This window comes from Schistocerca piceifrons, unplaced genomic scaffold (genome assembly GCF_021461385.2).
Source record: "Schistocerca piceifrons isolate TAMUIC-IGC-003096 unplaced genomic scaffold, iqSchPice1.1 HiC_scaffold_2420, whole genome shotgun sequence".
Taxonomy (NCBI): Eukaryota; Metazoa; Arthropoda; class Insecta; order Orthoptera; family Acrididae; genus Schistocerca; species Schistocerca piceifrons.
The window spans coordinates 38658-52379 of record NW_025728361.1 but is presented as its reverse complement, the minus strand read 5'-3'; the positions used below and the strand labels follow the sequence as shown (position 1 = coordinate 52379).

General features: G+C 45.6%; 17 non-coding genes across 17 annotated transcripts; all 17 read right to left on the bottom strand.

The window, feature by feature from the left end:
* Positions 1–149: 149 nt before the first annotated feature.
* Trnal-caa lies at positions 150–265 on the bottom strand. The gene is made up of 2 exons: positions 228–265; positions 150–195 (listed from the first exon to the last, which is right to left on the bottom strand). It is a non-coding gene; the product is annotated as a tRNA-Leu (tRNA).
* A 702-nt stretch (positions 266–967) lies between these two features.
* Positions 968–1083, bottom strand: Trnal-caa. Its single transcript has 2 exons — positions 1046–1083; positions 968–1013 (listed from the first exon to the last, which is right to left on the bottom strand). It is a non-coding gene; the product is annotated as a tRNA-Leu (tRNA).
* Positions 1084–1785: 702 nt separating this feature from the next.
* On the bottom strand, positions 1786–1901 carry Trnal-caa. Its single transcript has 2 exons — positions 1864–1901; positions 1786–1831 (listed from the first exon to the last, which is right to left on the bottom strand). It is a non-coding gene; the product is annotated as a tRNA-Leu (tRNA).
* Positions 1902–2603: 702 nt separating this feature from the next.
* On the bottom strand, positions 2604–2719 carry Trnal-caa. The gene is made up of 2 exons: positions 2682–2719; positions 2604–2649 (listed from the first exon to the last, which is right to left on the bottom strand). It is a non-coding gene; the product is annotated as a tRNA-Leu (tRNA).
* Positions 2720–3421: 702 nt separating this feature from the next.
* Positions 3422–3537, bottom strand: Trnal-caa. The gene is made up of 2 exons: positions 3500–3537; positions 3422–3467 (listed from the first exon to the last, which is right to left on the bottom strand). It is a non-coding gene; the product is annotated as a tRNA-Leu (tRNA).
* Positions 3538–4239: 702 nt separating this feature from the next.
* Positions 4240–4355, bottom strand: Trnal-caa. Its single transcript has 2 exons — positions 4318–4355; positions 4240–4285 (listed from the first exon to the last, which is right to left on the bottom strand). It is a non-coding gene; the product is annotated as a tRNA-Leu (tRNA).
* Positions 4356–5057: 702 nt separating this feature from the next.
* Positions 5058–5173, bottom strand: Trnal-caa. Its single transcript has 2 exons — positions 5136–5173; positions 5058–5103 (listed from the first exon to the last, which is right to left on the bottom strand). It is a non-coding gene; the product is annotated as a tRNA-Leu (tRNA).
* Positions 5174–5875: 702 nt separating this feature from the next.
* Positions 5876–5991, bottom strand: Trnal-caa. The gene is made up of 2 exons: positions 5954–5991; positions 5876–5921 (listed from the first exon to the last, which is right to left on the bottom strand). It is a non-coding gene; the product is annotated as a tRNA-Leu (tRNA).
* Positions 5992–6693: 702 nt separating this feature from the next.
* Positions 6694–6809, bottom strand: Trnal-caa. Its single transcript has 2 exons — positions 6772–6809; positions 6694–6739 (listed from the first exon to the last, which is right to left on the bottom strand). It is a non-coding gene; the product is annotated as a tRNA-Leu (tRNA).
* A 702-nt stretch (positions 6810–7511) lies between these two features.
* On the bottom strand, positions 7512–7627 carry Trnal-caa. Its single transcript has 2 exons — positions 7590–7627; positions 7512–7557 (listed from the first exon to the last, which is right to left on the bottom strand). It is a non-coding gene; the product is annotated as a tRNA-Leu (tRNA).
* Positions 7628–8329: 702 nt separating this feature from the next.
* On the bottom strand, positions 8330–8445 carry Trnal-caa. The gene is made up of 2 exons: positions 8408–8445; positions 8330–8375 (listed from the first exon to the last, which is right to left on the bottom strand). It is a non-coding gene; the product is annotated as a tRNA-Leu (tRNA).
* A 702-nt stretch (positions 8446–9147) lies between these two features.
* On the bottom strand, positions 9148–9263 carry Trnal-caa. The gene is made up of 2 exons: positions 9226–9263; positions 9148–9193 (listed from the first exon to the last, which is right to left on the bottom strand). It is a non-coding gene; the product is annotated as a tRNA-Leu (tRNA).
* Positions 9264–9965: 702 nt separating this feature from the next.
* On the bottom strand, positions 9966–10081 carry Trnal-caa. The gene is made up of 2 exons: positions 10044–10081; positions 9966–10011 (listed from the first exon to the last, which is right to left on the bottom strand). It is a non-coding gene; the product is annotated as a tRNA-Leu (tRNA).
* A 702-nt stretch (positions 10082–10783) lies between these two features.
* Trnal-caa lies at positions 10784–10899 on the bottom strand. The gene is made up of 2 exons: positions 10862–10899; positions 10784–10829 (listed from the first exon to the last, which is right to left on the bottom strand). It is a non-coding gene; the product is annotated as a tRNA-Leu (tRNA).
* Positions 10900–11601: 702 nt separating this feature from the next.
* Trnal-caa lies at positions 11602–11717 on the bottom strand. The gene is made up of 2 exons: positions 11680–11717; positions 11602–11647 (listed from the first exon to the last, which is right to left on the bottom strand). It is a non-coding gene; the product is annotated as a tRNA-Leu (tRNA).
* Positions 11718–12419: 702 nt separating this feature from the next.
* Positions 12420–12535, bottom strand: Trnal-caa. The gene is made up of 2 exons: positions 12498–12535; positions 12420–12465 (listed from the first exon to the last, which is right to left on the bottom strand). It is a non-coding gene; the product is annotated as a tRNA-Leu (tRNA).
* Positions 12536–13237: 702 nt separating this feature from the next.
* Trnal-caa lies at positions 13238–13353 on the bottom strand. Its single transcript has 2 exons — positions 13316–13353; positions 13238–13283 (listed from the first exon to the last, which is right to left on the bottom strand). It is a non-coding gene; the product is annotated as a tRNA-Leu (tRNA).
* Positions 13354–13722: the final 369 nt, after the last annotated feature.

The following is a 13722-nucleotide window of genomic DNA, read 5'->3' as shown; positions in this document are numbered from 1 at the left end:
CCGAAGAAACAGTTTGGTTGCCGTAGGTGCGCTTGTGTTTGATACAAATTTTTGGTTTCACTTAGGAGAACACGGCCAGAATCGTGCTGTTGCACTTTACAAAGGATCTCAACGATACACAGGGTGCTCCAGAGAAGCGACAAAATCTGTGTCAGGAGTGGGATTCGAACCCACGCCCTAATTCGAGGACCAGAAGGCTCTAGCTGCTACTGCAGCCAAGGTTTTTCCTTGAGTCTGGCGCCTTAGACCGCTCGGCCATCCTGACACTTGATTTGATGCTCCTCGTTTGTTCTATTAGAGAACTTACAGTTGATGTAATTGTCGCATCCACGTTGCCACAGTACACCGGCATGAGTTCTGCACCCGTTACACGTTCGCCAGGTGCAGCCGCACAAATATAGCGCAGAATGTACCACCAAAAGAGTTTCTCAAATCCGTATAATCACGGCACTCAATACATTTTGTTCGAAACTAAGTCGTCTGTTACAGACATCAGAGATTAGACAGAATGCAGAGGTCTATCTGTCGAATAATATCTCAAGTTTTGGTCACGTTGTAATCTCCATAAAGTAATATTTTGAGTATATGAATTTATTTCGAGCTCTCTGTATTTCATCAGCGACTGTTATTGTACAGAGGATGTACTGGTCAGCCTGCACTGTTTCCTCACACTGTCGTTAGCACTCTGCATCTCCAGACAAGAGTCGTTTTTATACCACAAGTGTCCCTTTTGACGTGTTTGCGGCTGTGGCGTGGAAGTAACCTCACGAGGGAACGTCGTATTTACAACCAACACTCTCTGTTTGTAGCTCACACTACCGAAGAAACAGTTTGGTTGCCGTAGGTGCGCTTGTGTTTGATACAAATTTTTGGTTTCACTTAGGAGAACACGGCCAGAATCGTGCTGTTGCACTTTACAAAGGATCTCAACGATACACAGGGTGCTCCAGAGAAGCGACAAAATCTGTGTCAGGAGTGGGATTCGAACCCACGCCCTCATTCGAGGACCAGAAGGCTCTAGCTGCTACTGCAGCCAAGGTTTTTCCTTGAGTCTGGCGCCTTAGACCGCTCGGCCATCCTGACACTTGATTTGATGCTCCTCGTTTGTTCTATTAGAGAACTTACAGTTGATGTAATTGTCGCATCCACGTTGCCACAGTACACCGGCATGAGTTCTGCACCCGTTACACGTTCGCCAGGTGCAGCCGCACAAATATAGCGCAGAATGTACCACCAAAAGAGTTTCTCAAATCCGTATAATCACGGCACTCAATACATTTTGTTCGAAACTAAGTCGTCTGTTACAGACATCAGAGATTAGACAGAATGCAGAGGTCTATCTGTCGAATAATATCTCAAGTTTTGGTCACGTTGTAATCTCCATAAAGTAATATTTTGAGTATATGAATTTATTTCGAGCTCTCTGTATTTCATCAGCGACTGTTATTGTACAGAGGATGTACTGGTCAGCCTGCACTGTTTCCTCACACTGTCGTTAGCACTCTGCATCTCCAGACAAGAGTCGTTTTTATACCACAAGTGTCCCTTTTGACGTGTTTGCGGCTGTGGCGCGGAAGTAACCTCACGAGGGAACGTCGTATTTACAACCAACACTCTCTGTTTGTAGCTCACACTACCGAAGAAACAGTTTGGTTGCCGTAGGTGCGCTTGTGTTTGATACAAATTTTTGGTTTCACTTAGGAGAACACGGCCAGAATCGTGCTGTTGCACTTTACAAAGGATCTCAACGATACACAGGGTGCTCCAGAGAAGCGACAAAATCTGTGTCAGGAGTGGGATTCGAACCCACGCCCTCATTCGAGGACCAGAAGGCTCTAGCTGCTACTGCAGCCAAGGTTTTTCCTTGAGTCTGGCGCCTTAGACCGCTCGGCCATCCTGACACTTGATTTGATGCTCCTCGTTTGTTCTATTAGAGAACTTACAGTTGATGTAATTGTCGCATCCACGTTGCCACAGTACACCGGCATGAGTTCTGCACCCGTTACACGTTCGCCAGGTGCAGCCGCACAAATATAGCGCAGAATGTACCACCAAAAGAGTTTCTCAAATCCGTATAATCACGGCACTCAATACATTTTGTTCGAAACTAAGTCGTCTGTTACAGACATCAGAGATTAGACAGAATGCAGAGGTCTATCTGTCGAATAATATCTCAAGTTTTGGTCACGTTGTAATCTCCATAAAGTAATATTTTGAGTATATGAATTTATTTCGAGCTCTCTGTATTTCATCAGCGACTGTTATTGTACAGAGGATGTACTGGTCAGCCTGCACTGTTTCCTCACACTGTCGTTAGCACTCTGCATCTCCAGACAAGAGTCGTTTTTATACCACAAGTGTCCCTTTTGACGTGTTTGCGGCTGTGGCGCGGAAGTAACCTCACGAGGGAACGTCGTATTTACAACCAACACTCTCTGTTTGTAGCTCACACTACCGAAGAAACAGTTTGGTTGCCGTAGGTGCGCTTGTGTTTGATACAAATTTTTGGTTTCACTTAGGAGAACACGGCCAGAATCGTGCTGTTGCACTTTACAAAGGATCTCAACGATACACAGGGTGCTCCAGAGAAGCGACAAAATCTGTGTCAGGAGTGGGATTCGAACCCACGCCCTCATTCGAGGACCAGAAGGCTCTAGCTGCTACTGCAGCCAAGGTTTTTCCTTGAGTCTGGCGCCTTAGACCGCTCGGCCATCCTGACACTTGATTTGATGCTCCTCGTTTGTTCTATTAGAGAACTTACAGTTGATGTAATTGTCGCATCCACGTTGCCACAGTACACCGGCATGAGTTCTGCACCCGTTACACGTTCGCCAGGTGCAGCCGCACAAATATAGCGCAGAATGTACCACCAAAAGAGTTTCTCAAATCCGTATAATCACGGCACTCAATACATTTTGTTCGAAACTAAGTCGTCTGTTACAGACATCAGAGATTAGACAGAATGCAGAGGTCTATCTGTCGAATAATATCTCAAGTTTTGGTCACGTTGTAATCTCCATAAAGTAATATTTTGAGTATATGAATTTATTTCGAGCTCTCTGTATTTCATCAGCGACTGTTATTGTACAGAGGATGTACTGGTCAGCCTGCACTGTTTCCTCACACTGTCGTTAGCACTCTGCATCTCCAGACAAGAGTCGTTTTTATACCACAAGTGTCCCTTTTGACGTGTTTGCGGCTGTGGCGCGGAAGTAACCTCACGAGGGAACGTCGTATTTACAACCAACACTCTCTGTTTGTAGCTCACACTACCGAAGAAACAGTTTGGTTGCCGTAGGTGCGCTTGTGTTTGATACAAATTTTTGGTTTCACTTAGGAGAACACGGCCAGAATCGTGCTGTTGCACTTTACAAAGGATCTCAACGATACACAGGGTGCTCCAGAGAAGCGACAAAATCTGTGTCAGGAGTGGGATTCGAACCCACGCCCTCATTCGAGGACCAGAAGGCTCTAGCTGCTACTGCAGCCAAGGTTTTTCCTTGAGTCTGGCGCCTTAGACCGCTCGGCCATCCTGACACTTGATTTGATGCTCCTCGTTTGTTCTATTAGAGAACTTACAGTTGATGTAATTGTCGCATCCACGTTGCCACAGTACACCGGCATGAGTTCTGCACCCGTTACACGTTCGCCAGGTGCAGCCGCACAAATATAGCGCAGAATGTACCACCAAAAGAGTTTCTCAAATCCGTATAATCACGGCACTCAATACATTTTGTTCGAAACTAAGTCGTCTGTTACAGACATCAGAGATTAGACAGAATGCAGAGGTCTATCTGTCGAATAATATCTCAAGTTTTGGTCACGTTGTAATCTCCATAAAGTAATATTTTGAGTATATGAATTTATTTCGAGCTCTCTGTATTTCATCAGCGACTGTTATTGTACAGAGGATGTACTGGTCAGCCTGCACTGTTTCCTCACACTGCCGTTAGCACTCTGCATCTCCAGACAAGAGTCGTTTTTATACCACAAGTGTCCCTTTTGACGTGTTTGCGGCTGTGGCGCGGAAGTAACCTCACGAGGGAACGTCGTATTTACAACCAACACTCTCTGTTTGTAGCTCACACTACCGAAGAAACAGTTTGGTTGCCGTAGGTGCGCTTGTGTTTGATACAAATTTTTGGTTTCACTTAGGAGAACACGGCCAGAATCGTGCTGTTGCACTTTACAAAGGATCTCAACGATACACAGGGTGCTCCAGAGAAGCGACAAAATCTGTGTCAGGAGTGGGATTCGAACCCACGCCCTCATTCGAGGACCAGAAGGCTCTAGCTGCTACTGCAGCCAAGGTTTTTCCTTGAGTCTGGCGCCTTAGACCGCTCGGCCATCCTGACACTTGATTTGATGCTCCTCGTTTGTTCTATTAGAGAACTTACAGTTGATGTAATTGTCGCATCCACGTTGCCACAGTACACCGGCATGAGTTCTGCACCCGTTACACGTTCGCCAGGTGCAGCCGCACAAATATAGCGCAGAATGTACCACCAAAAGAGTTTCTCAAATCCGTATAATCACGGCACTCAATACATTTTGTTCGAAACTAAGTCGTCTGTTACAGACATCAGAGATTAGACAGAATGCAGAGGTCTATCTGTCGAATAATATCTCAAGTTTTGGTCACGTTGTAATCTCCATAAAGTAATATTTTGAGTATATGAATTTATTTCGAGCTCTCTGTATTTCATCAGCGACTGTTATTGTACAGAGGATGTACTGGTCAGCCTGCACTGTTTCCTCACACTGTCGTTAGCACTCTGCATCTCCAGACAAGAGTCGTTTTTATACCACAAGTGTCCCTTTTGACGTGTTTGCGGCTGTGGCGCGGAAGTAACCTCACGAGGGAACGTCGTATTTACAACCAACACTCTCTGTTTGTAGCTCACACTACCGAAGAAACAGTTTGGTTGCCGTAGGTGCGCTTGTGTTTGATACAAATTTTTGGTTTCACTTAGGAGAACACGGCCAGAATCGTGCTGTTGCACTTTACAAAGGATCTCAACGATACACAGGGTGCTCCAGAGAAGCGACAAAATCTGTGTCAGGAGTGGGATTCGAACCCACGCCCTCATTCGAGGACCAGAAGGCTCTAGCTGCTACTGCAGCCAAGGTTTTTCCTTGAGTCTGGCGCCTTAGACCGCTCGGCCATCCTGACACTTGATTTGATGCTCCTCGTTTGTTCTATTAGAGAACTTACAGTTGATGTAATTGTCGCATCCACGTTGCCACAGTACACCGGCATGAGTTCTGCACCCGTTACACGTTCGCCAGGTGCAGCCGCACAAATATAGCGCAGAATGTACCACCAAAAGAGTTTCTCAAATCCGTATAATCACGGCACTCAATACATTTTGTTCGAAACTAAGTCGTCTGTTACAGACATCAGAGATTAGACAGAATGCAGAGGTCTATCTGTCGAATAATATCTCAAGTTTTGGTCACGTTGTAATCTCCATAAAGTAATATTTTGAGTATATGAATTTATTTCGAGCTCTCTGTATTTCATCAGCGACTGTTATTGTACAGAGGATGTACTGGTCAGCCTGCACTGTTTCCTCACACTGTCGTTAGCACTCTGCATCTCCAGACAAGAGTCGTTTTTATACCACAAGTGTCCCTTTTGACGTGTTTGCGGCTGTGGCGCGGAAGTAACCTCACGAGGGAACGTCGTATTTACAACCAACACTCTCTGTTTGTAGCTCACACTACCGAAGAAACAGTTTGGTTGCCGTAGGTGCGCTTGTGTTTGATACAAATTTTTGGTTTCACTTAGGAGAACACGGCCAGAATCGTGCTGTTGCACTTTACAAAGGATCTCAACGATACACAGGGTGCTCCAGAGAAGCGACAAAATCTGTGTCAGGAGTGGGATTCGAACCCACGCCCTCATTCGAGGACCAGAAGGCTCTAGCTGCTACTGCAGCCAAGGTTTTTCCTTGAGTCTGGCGCCTTAGACCGCTCGGCCATCCTGACACTTGATTTGATGCTCCTCGTTTGTTCTATTAGAGAACTTACAGTTGATGTAATTGTCGCATCCACGTTGCCACAGTACACCGGCATGAGTTCTGCACCCGTTACACGTTCGCCAGGTGCAGCCGCACAAATATAGCGCAGAATGTACCACCAAAAGAGTTTCTCAAATCCGTATAATCACGGCACTCAATACATTTTGTTCGAAACTAAGTCGTCTGTTACAGACATCAGAGATTAGACAGAATGCAGAGGTCTATCTGTCGAATAATATCTCAAGTTTTGGTCACGTTGTAATCTCCATAAAGTAATATTTTGAGTATATGAATTTATTTCGAGCTCTCTGTATTTCATCAGCGACTGTTATTGTACAGAGGATGTACTGGTCAGCCTGCACTGTTTCCTCACACTGTCGTTAGCACTCTGCATCTCCAGACAAGAGTCGTTTTTATACCACAAGTGTCCCTTTTGACGTGTTTGCGGCTGTGGCGCGGAAGTAACCTCACGAGGGAACGTCGTATTTACAACCAACACTCTCTGTTTGTAGCTCACACTACCGAAGAAACAGTTTGGTTGCCGTAGGTGCGCTTGTGTTTGATACAAATTTTTGGTTTCACTTAGGAGAACACGGCCAGAATCGTGCTGTTGCACTTTACAAAGGATCTCAACGATACACAGGGTGCTCCAGAGAAGCGACAAAATCTGTGTCAGGAGTGGGATTCGAACCCACGCCCTCATTCGAGGACCAGAAGGCTCTAGCTGCTACTGCAGCCAAGGTTTTTCCTTGAGTCTGGCGCCTTAGACCGCTCGGCCATCCTGACACTTGATTTGATGCTCCTCGTTTGTTCTATTAGAGAACTTACAGTTGATGTAATTGTCGCATCCACGTTGCCACAGTACACCGGCATGAGTTCTGCACCCGTTACACGTTCGCCAGGTGCAGCCGCACAAATATAGCGCAGAATGTACCACCAAAAGAGTTTCTCAAATCCGTATAATCACGGCACTCAATACATTTTGTTCGAAACTAAGTCGTCTGTTACAGACATCAGAGATTAGACAGAATGCAGAGGTCTATCTGTCGAATAATATCTCAAGTTTTGGTCACGTTGTAATCTCCATAAAGTAATATTTTGAGTATATGAATTTATTTCGAGCTCTCTGTATTTCATCAGCGACTGTTATTGTACAGAGGATGTACTGGTCAGCCTGCACTGTTTCCTCACACTGTCGTTAGCACTCTGCATCTCCAGACAAGAGTCGTTTTTATACCACAAGTGTCCCTTTTGACGTGTTTGCGGCTGTGGCGCGGAAGTAACCTCACGAGGGAACGTCGTATTTACAACCAACACTCTCTGTTTGTAGCTCACACTACCGAAGAAACAGTTTGGTTGCCGTAGGTGCGCTTGTGTTTGATACAAATTTTTGGTTTCACTTAGGAGAACACGGCCAGAATCGTGCTGTTGCACTTTACAAAGGATCTCAACGATACACAGGGTGCTCCAGAGAAGCGACAAAATCTGTGTCAGGAGTGGGATTCGAACCCACGCCCTCATTCGAGGACCAGAAGGCTCTAGCTGCTACTGCAGCCAAGGTTTTTCCTTGAGTCTGGCGCCTTAGACCGCTCGGCCATCCTGACACTTGATTTGATGCTCCTCGTTTGTTCTATTAGAGAACTTACAGTTGATGTAATTGTCGCATCCACGTTGCCACAGTACACCGGCATGAGTTCTGCACCCGTTACACGTTCGCCAGGTGCAGCCGCACAAATATAGCGCAGAATGTACCACCAAAAGAGTTTCTCAAATCCGTATAATCACGGCACTCAATACATTTTGTTCGAAACTAAGTCGTCTGTTACAGACATCAGAGATTAGACAGAATGCAGAGGTCTATCTGTCGAATAATATCTCAAGTTTTGGTCACGTTGTAATCTCCATAAAGTAATATTTTGAGTATATGAATTTATTTCGAGCTCTCTGTATTTCATCAGCGACTGTTATTGTACAGAGGATGTACTGGTCAGCCTGCACTGTTTCCTCACACTGTCGTTAGCACTCTGCATCTCCAGACAAGAGTCGTTTTTATACCACAAGTGTCCCTTTTGACGTGTTTGCGGCTGTGGCGCGGAAGTAACCTCACGAGGGAACGTCGTATTTACAACCAACACTCTCTGTTTGTAGCTCACACTACCGAAGAAACAGTTTGGTTGCCGTAGGTGCGCTTGTGTTTGATACAAATTTTTGGTTTCACTTAGGAGAACACGGCCAGAATCGTGCTGTTGCACTTTACAAAGGATCTCAACGATACACAGGGTGCTCCAGAGAAGCGACAAAATCTGTGTCAGGAGTGGGATTCGAACCCACGCCCTCATTCGAGGACCAGAAGGCTCTAGCTGCTACTGCAGCCAAGGTTTTTCCTTGAGTCTGGCGCCTTAGACCGCTCGGCCATCCTGACACTTGATTTGATGCTCCTCGTTTGTTCTATTAGAGAACTTACAGTTGATGTAATTGTCGCATCCACGTTGCCACAGTACACCGGCATGAGTTCTGCACCCGTTACACGTTCGCCAGGTGCAGCCGCACAAATATAGCGCAGAATGTACCACCAAAAGAGTTTCTCAAATCCGTATAATCACGGCACTCAATACATTTTGTTCGAAACTAAGTCGTCTGTTACAGACATCAGAGATTAGACAGAATGCAGAGGTCTATCTGTCGAATAATATCTCAAGTTTTGGTCACGTTGTAATCTCCATAAAGTAATATTTTGAGTATATGAATTTATTTCGAGCTCTCTGTATTTCATCAGCGACTGTTATTGTACAGAGGATGTACTGGTCAGCCTGCACTGTTTCCTCACACTGTCGTTAGCACTCTGCATCTCCAGACAAGAGTCGTTTTTATACCACAAGTGTCCCTTTTGACGTGTTTGCGGCTGTGGCGCGGAAGTAACCTCACGAGGGAACGTCGTATTTACAACCAACACTCTCTGTTTGTAGCTCACACTACCGAAGAAACAGTTTGGTTGCCGTAGGTGCGCTTGTGTTTGATACAAATTTTTGGTTTCACTTAGGAGAACACGGCCAGAATCGTGCTGTTGCACTTTACAAAGGATCTCAACGATACACAGGGTGCTCCAGAGAAGCGACAAAATCTGTGTCAGGAGTGGGATTCGAACCCACGCCCTCATTCGAGGACCAGAAGGCTCTAGCTGCTACTGCAGCCAAGGTTTTTCCTTGAGTCTGGCGCCTTAGACCGCTCGGCCATCCTGACACTTGATTTGATGCTCCTCGTTTGTTCTATTAGAGAACTTACAGTTGATGTAATTGTCGCATCCACGTTGCCACAGTACACCGGCATGAGTTCTGCACCCGTTACACGTTCGCCAGGTGCAGCCGCACAAATATAGCGCAGAATGTACCACCAAAAGAGTTTCTCAAATCCGTATAATCACGGCACTCAATACATTTTGTTCGAAACTAAGTCGTCTGTTACAGACATCAGAGATTAGACAGAATGCAGAGGTCTATCTGTCGAATAATATCTCAAGTTTTGGTCACGTTGTAATCTCCATAAAGTAATATTTTGAGTATATGAATTTATTTCGAGCTCTCTGTATTTCATCAGCGACTGTTATTGTACAGAGGATGTACTGGTCAGCCTGCACTGTTTCCTCACACTGTCGTTAGCACTCTGCATCTCCAGACAAGAGTCGTTTTTATACCACAAGTGTCCCTTTTGACGTGTTTGCGGCTGTGGCGCGGAAGTAACCTCACGAGGGAACGTCGTATTTACAACCAACACTCTCTGTTTGTAGCTCACACTACCGAAGAAACAGTTTGGTTGCCGTAGGTGCGCTTGTGTTTGATACAAATTTTTGGTTTCACTTAGGAGAACACGGCCAGAATCGTGCTGTTGCACTTTACAAAGGATCTCAACGATACACAGGGTGCTCCAGAGAAGCGACAAAATCTGTGTCAGGAGTGGGATTCGAACCCACGCCCTCATTCGAGGACCAGAAGGCTCTAGCTGCTACTGCAGCCAAGGTTTTTCCTTGAGTCTGGCGCCTTAGACCGCTCGGCCATCCTGACACTTGATTTGTTGCTCCTCGTTTGTTCTATTAGAGAACTTACAGTTGATGTAATTGTCGCATCCACGTTGCCACAGTACACCGGCATGAGTTCTGCACCCGTTACACGTTCGCCAGGTGCAGCCGCACAAATATAGCGCAGAATGTACCACCAAAAGAGTTTCTCAAATCCGTATAATCACGGCACTCAATACATTTTGTTCGAAACTAAGTCGTCTGTTACAGACATCAGAGATTAGACAGAATGCAGAGGTCTATCTGTCGAATAATATCTCAAGTTTTGGTCACGTTGTAATCTCCATAAAGTAATATTTTGAGTATATGAATTTATTTCGAGCTCTCTGTATTTCATCAGCGACTGTTATTGTACAGAGGATGTACTGGTCAGCCTGCACTGTTTCCTCACACTGTCGTTAGCACTCTGCATCTCCAGACAAGAGTCGTTTTTATACCACAAGTGTCCCTTTTGACGTGTTTGCGGCTGTGGCGCGGAAGTAACCTCACGAGGGAACGTCGTATTTACAACCAACACTCTCTGTTTGTAGCTCACACTACCGAAGAAACAGTTTGGTTGCCGTAGGTGCGCTTGTGTTTGATACAAATTTTTGGTTTCACTTAGGAGAACACGGCCAGAATCGTGCTGTTGCACTTTACAAAGGATCTCAACGATACACAGGGTGCTCCAGAGAAGCGACAAAATCTGTGTCAGGAGTGGGATTCGAACCCACGCCCTCATTCGAGGACCAGAAGGCTCTAGCTGCTACTGCAGCCAAGGTTTTTCCTTGAGTCTGGCGCCTTAGACCGCTCGGCCATCCTGACACTTGATTTGATGCTCCTCGTTTGTTCTATTAGAGAACTTACAGTTGATGTAATTGTCGCATCCACGTTGCCACAGTACACCGGCATGAGTTCTGCACCCGTTACACGTTCGCCAGGTGCAGCCGCACAAATATAGCGCAGAATGTACCACCAAAAGAGTTTCTCAAATCCGTATAATCACGGCACTCAATACATTTTGTTCGAAACTAAGTCGTCTGTTACAGACATCAGAGATTAGACAGAATGCAGAGGTCTATCTGTCGAATAATATCTCAAGTTTTGGTCACGTTGTAATCTCCATAAAGTAATATTTTGAGTATATGAATTTATTTCGAGCTCTCTGTATTTCATCAGCGACTGTTATTGTACAGAGGATGTACTGGTCAGCCTGCACTGTTTCCTCACACTGTCGTTAGCACTCTGCATCTCCAGACAAGAGTCGTTTTTATACCACAAGTGTCCCTTTTGACGTGTTTGCGGCTGTGGCGCGGAAGTAACCTCACGAGGGAACGTCGTATTTACAACCAACACTCTCTGTTTGTAGCTCACACTACCGAAGAAACAGTTTGGTTGCCGTAGGTGCGCTTGTGTTTGATACAAATTTTTGGTTTCACTTAGGAGAACACGGCCAGAATCGTGCTGTTGCACTTTACAAAGGATCTCAACGATACACAGGGTGCTCCAGAGAAGCGACAAAATCTGTGTCAGGAGTGGGATTCGAACCCACGCCCTCATTCGAGGACCAGAAGGCTCTAGCTGCTACTGCAGCCAAGGTTTTTCCTTGAGTCTGGCGCCTTAGACCGCTCGGCCATCCTGACACTTGATTTGATGCTCCTCGTTTGTTCTATTAGAGAACTTACAGTTGATGTAATTGTCGCATCCACGTTGCCACAGTACACCGGCATGAGTTCTGCACCCGTTACACGTTCGCCAGGTGCAGCCGCACAAATATAGCGCAGAATGTACCACCAAAAGAGTTTCTCAAATCCGTATAATCACGGCACTCAATACATTTTGTTCGAAACTAAGTCGTCTGTTACAGACATCAGAGATTAGACAGAATGCAGAGGTCTATCTGTCGAATAATATCTCAAGTTTTGGTCACGTTGTAATCTCCATAAAGTAATATTTTGAGTATATGAATTTATTTCGAGCTCTCTGTATTTCATCAGCGACTGTTATTGTACAGAGGATGTACTGGTCAGCCTGCACTGTTTCCTCACACTGTCGTTAGCACTCTGCATCTCCAGACAAGAGTCGTTTTTATACCACAAGTGTCCCTTTTGACGTGTTTGCGGCTGTGGCGCGGAAGTAACCTCACGAGGGAACGTCGTATTTACAACCAACACTCTCTGTTTGTAGCTCACACTACCGAAGAAACAGTTTGGTTGCCGTAGGTGCGCTTGTGTTTGATACAAATTTTTGGTTTCACTTAGGAGAACACGGCCAGAATCGTGCTGTTGCACTTTACAAAGGATCTCAACGATACACAGGGTGCTCCAGAGAAGCGACAAAATCTGTGTCAGGAGTGGGATTCGAACCCACGCCCTCATTCGAGGACCAGAAGGCTCTAGCTGCTACTGCAGCCAAGGTTTTTCCTTGAGTCTGGCGCCTTAGACCGCTCGGCCATCCTGGCACTTGATTTGATGCTCCTCGTTTGTTCTATTAGAGAACTTACAGTTGATGTAATTGTCGCATCCACGTTGCCACAGTACACCGGCATGAGTTCTGCACCCGTTACACGTTCGCCAGGTGCAGCCGCACAAATATAGCGCAGAATGTACCACCAAAAGAGTTTCTCAAATCCGTATAATCACGGCACTCAATACATTTTGTTCGAAACTAAGTCGTCTGTTACAGACATCAGAGATTAGACAGAATGCAGAGGTCTATCTGTCGAATAATATCTCAAGTTTTGGTCACGTTGTAATCTCCATAAAGTAATATTTTGAGTATATGAATTTATTTCGAGCTCTCTGTATTTCATCAGCGACTGTTATTGTACAGAGGATGTACTGGTCAGCCTGCACTGTTTCCTCACACTGTCGTTAGCACTCTGCATCTCCAGACAAGAGTCGTTTTTATACCACAAGTGTCCCTTTTGACGTGTTTGCGGCTGTGGCGCGGAAGTAACCTCACGAGGGAACGTCGTATTTACAACCAACACTCTCTGTTTGTAGCTCACACTACCGAAGAAACAGTTTGGTTGCCGTAGGTGCGCTTGTGTTTGATACAAATTTTTGGTTTCACTTAGGAGAACACGGCCAGAATCGTGCTGTTGCACTTTACAAAGGATCTCAACGATACACAGGGTGCTCCAGAGAAGCGACAAAATCTGTGTCAGGAGTGGGATTCGAACCCACGCCCTCATTCGAGGACCAGAAGGCTCTAGCTGCTACTGCAGCCAAGGTTTTTCCTTGAGTCTGGCGCCTTAGACCGCTCGGCCATCCTGACACTTGATTTGATGCTCCTCGTTTGTTCTATTAGAGAACTTACAGTTGATGTAATTGTCGCATCCACGTTGCCACAGTACACCGGCATGAGTTCTGCACCCGTTACACGTTCGCCAGGTGCAGCCGCACAAATATAGCGCAGAATGTACCACCAAAAGAGTTTCTCAAATCCGTATAATCACGGCACTCAATACATTTTGTTCGAAACTAAGTCGTCTGTTACAGACATCAGAGATTAGACAGAATGCAGAGGTCTATCTGTCGAATAATATCTCAAGTTTTGGTCACGTTGTAATCTCCATAAAGTAATATTTTGAGTATATGAATTTATTTCGAGCTCTCTGTATTTCATCAGCGACTGTTATTGTAC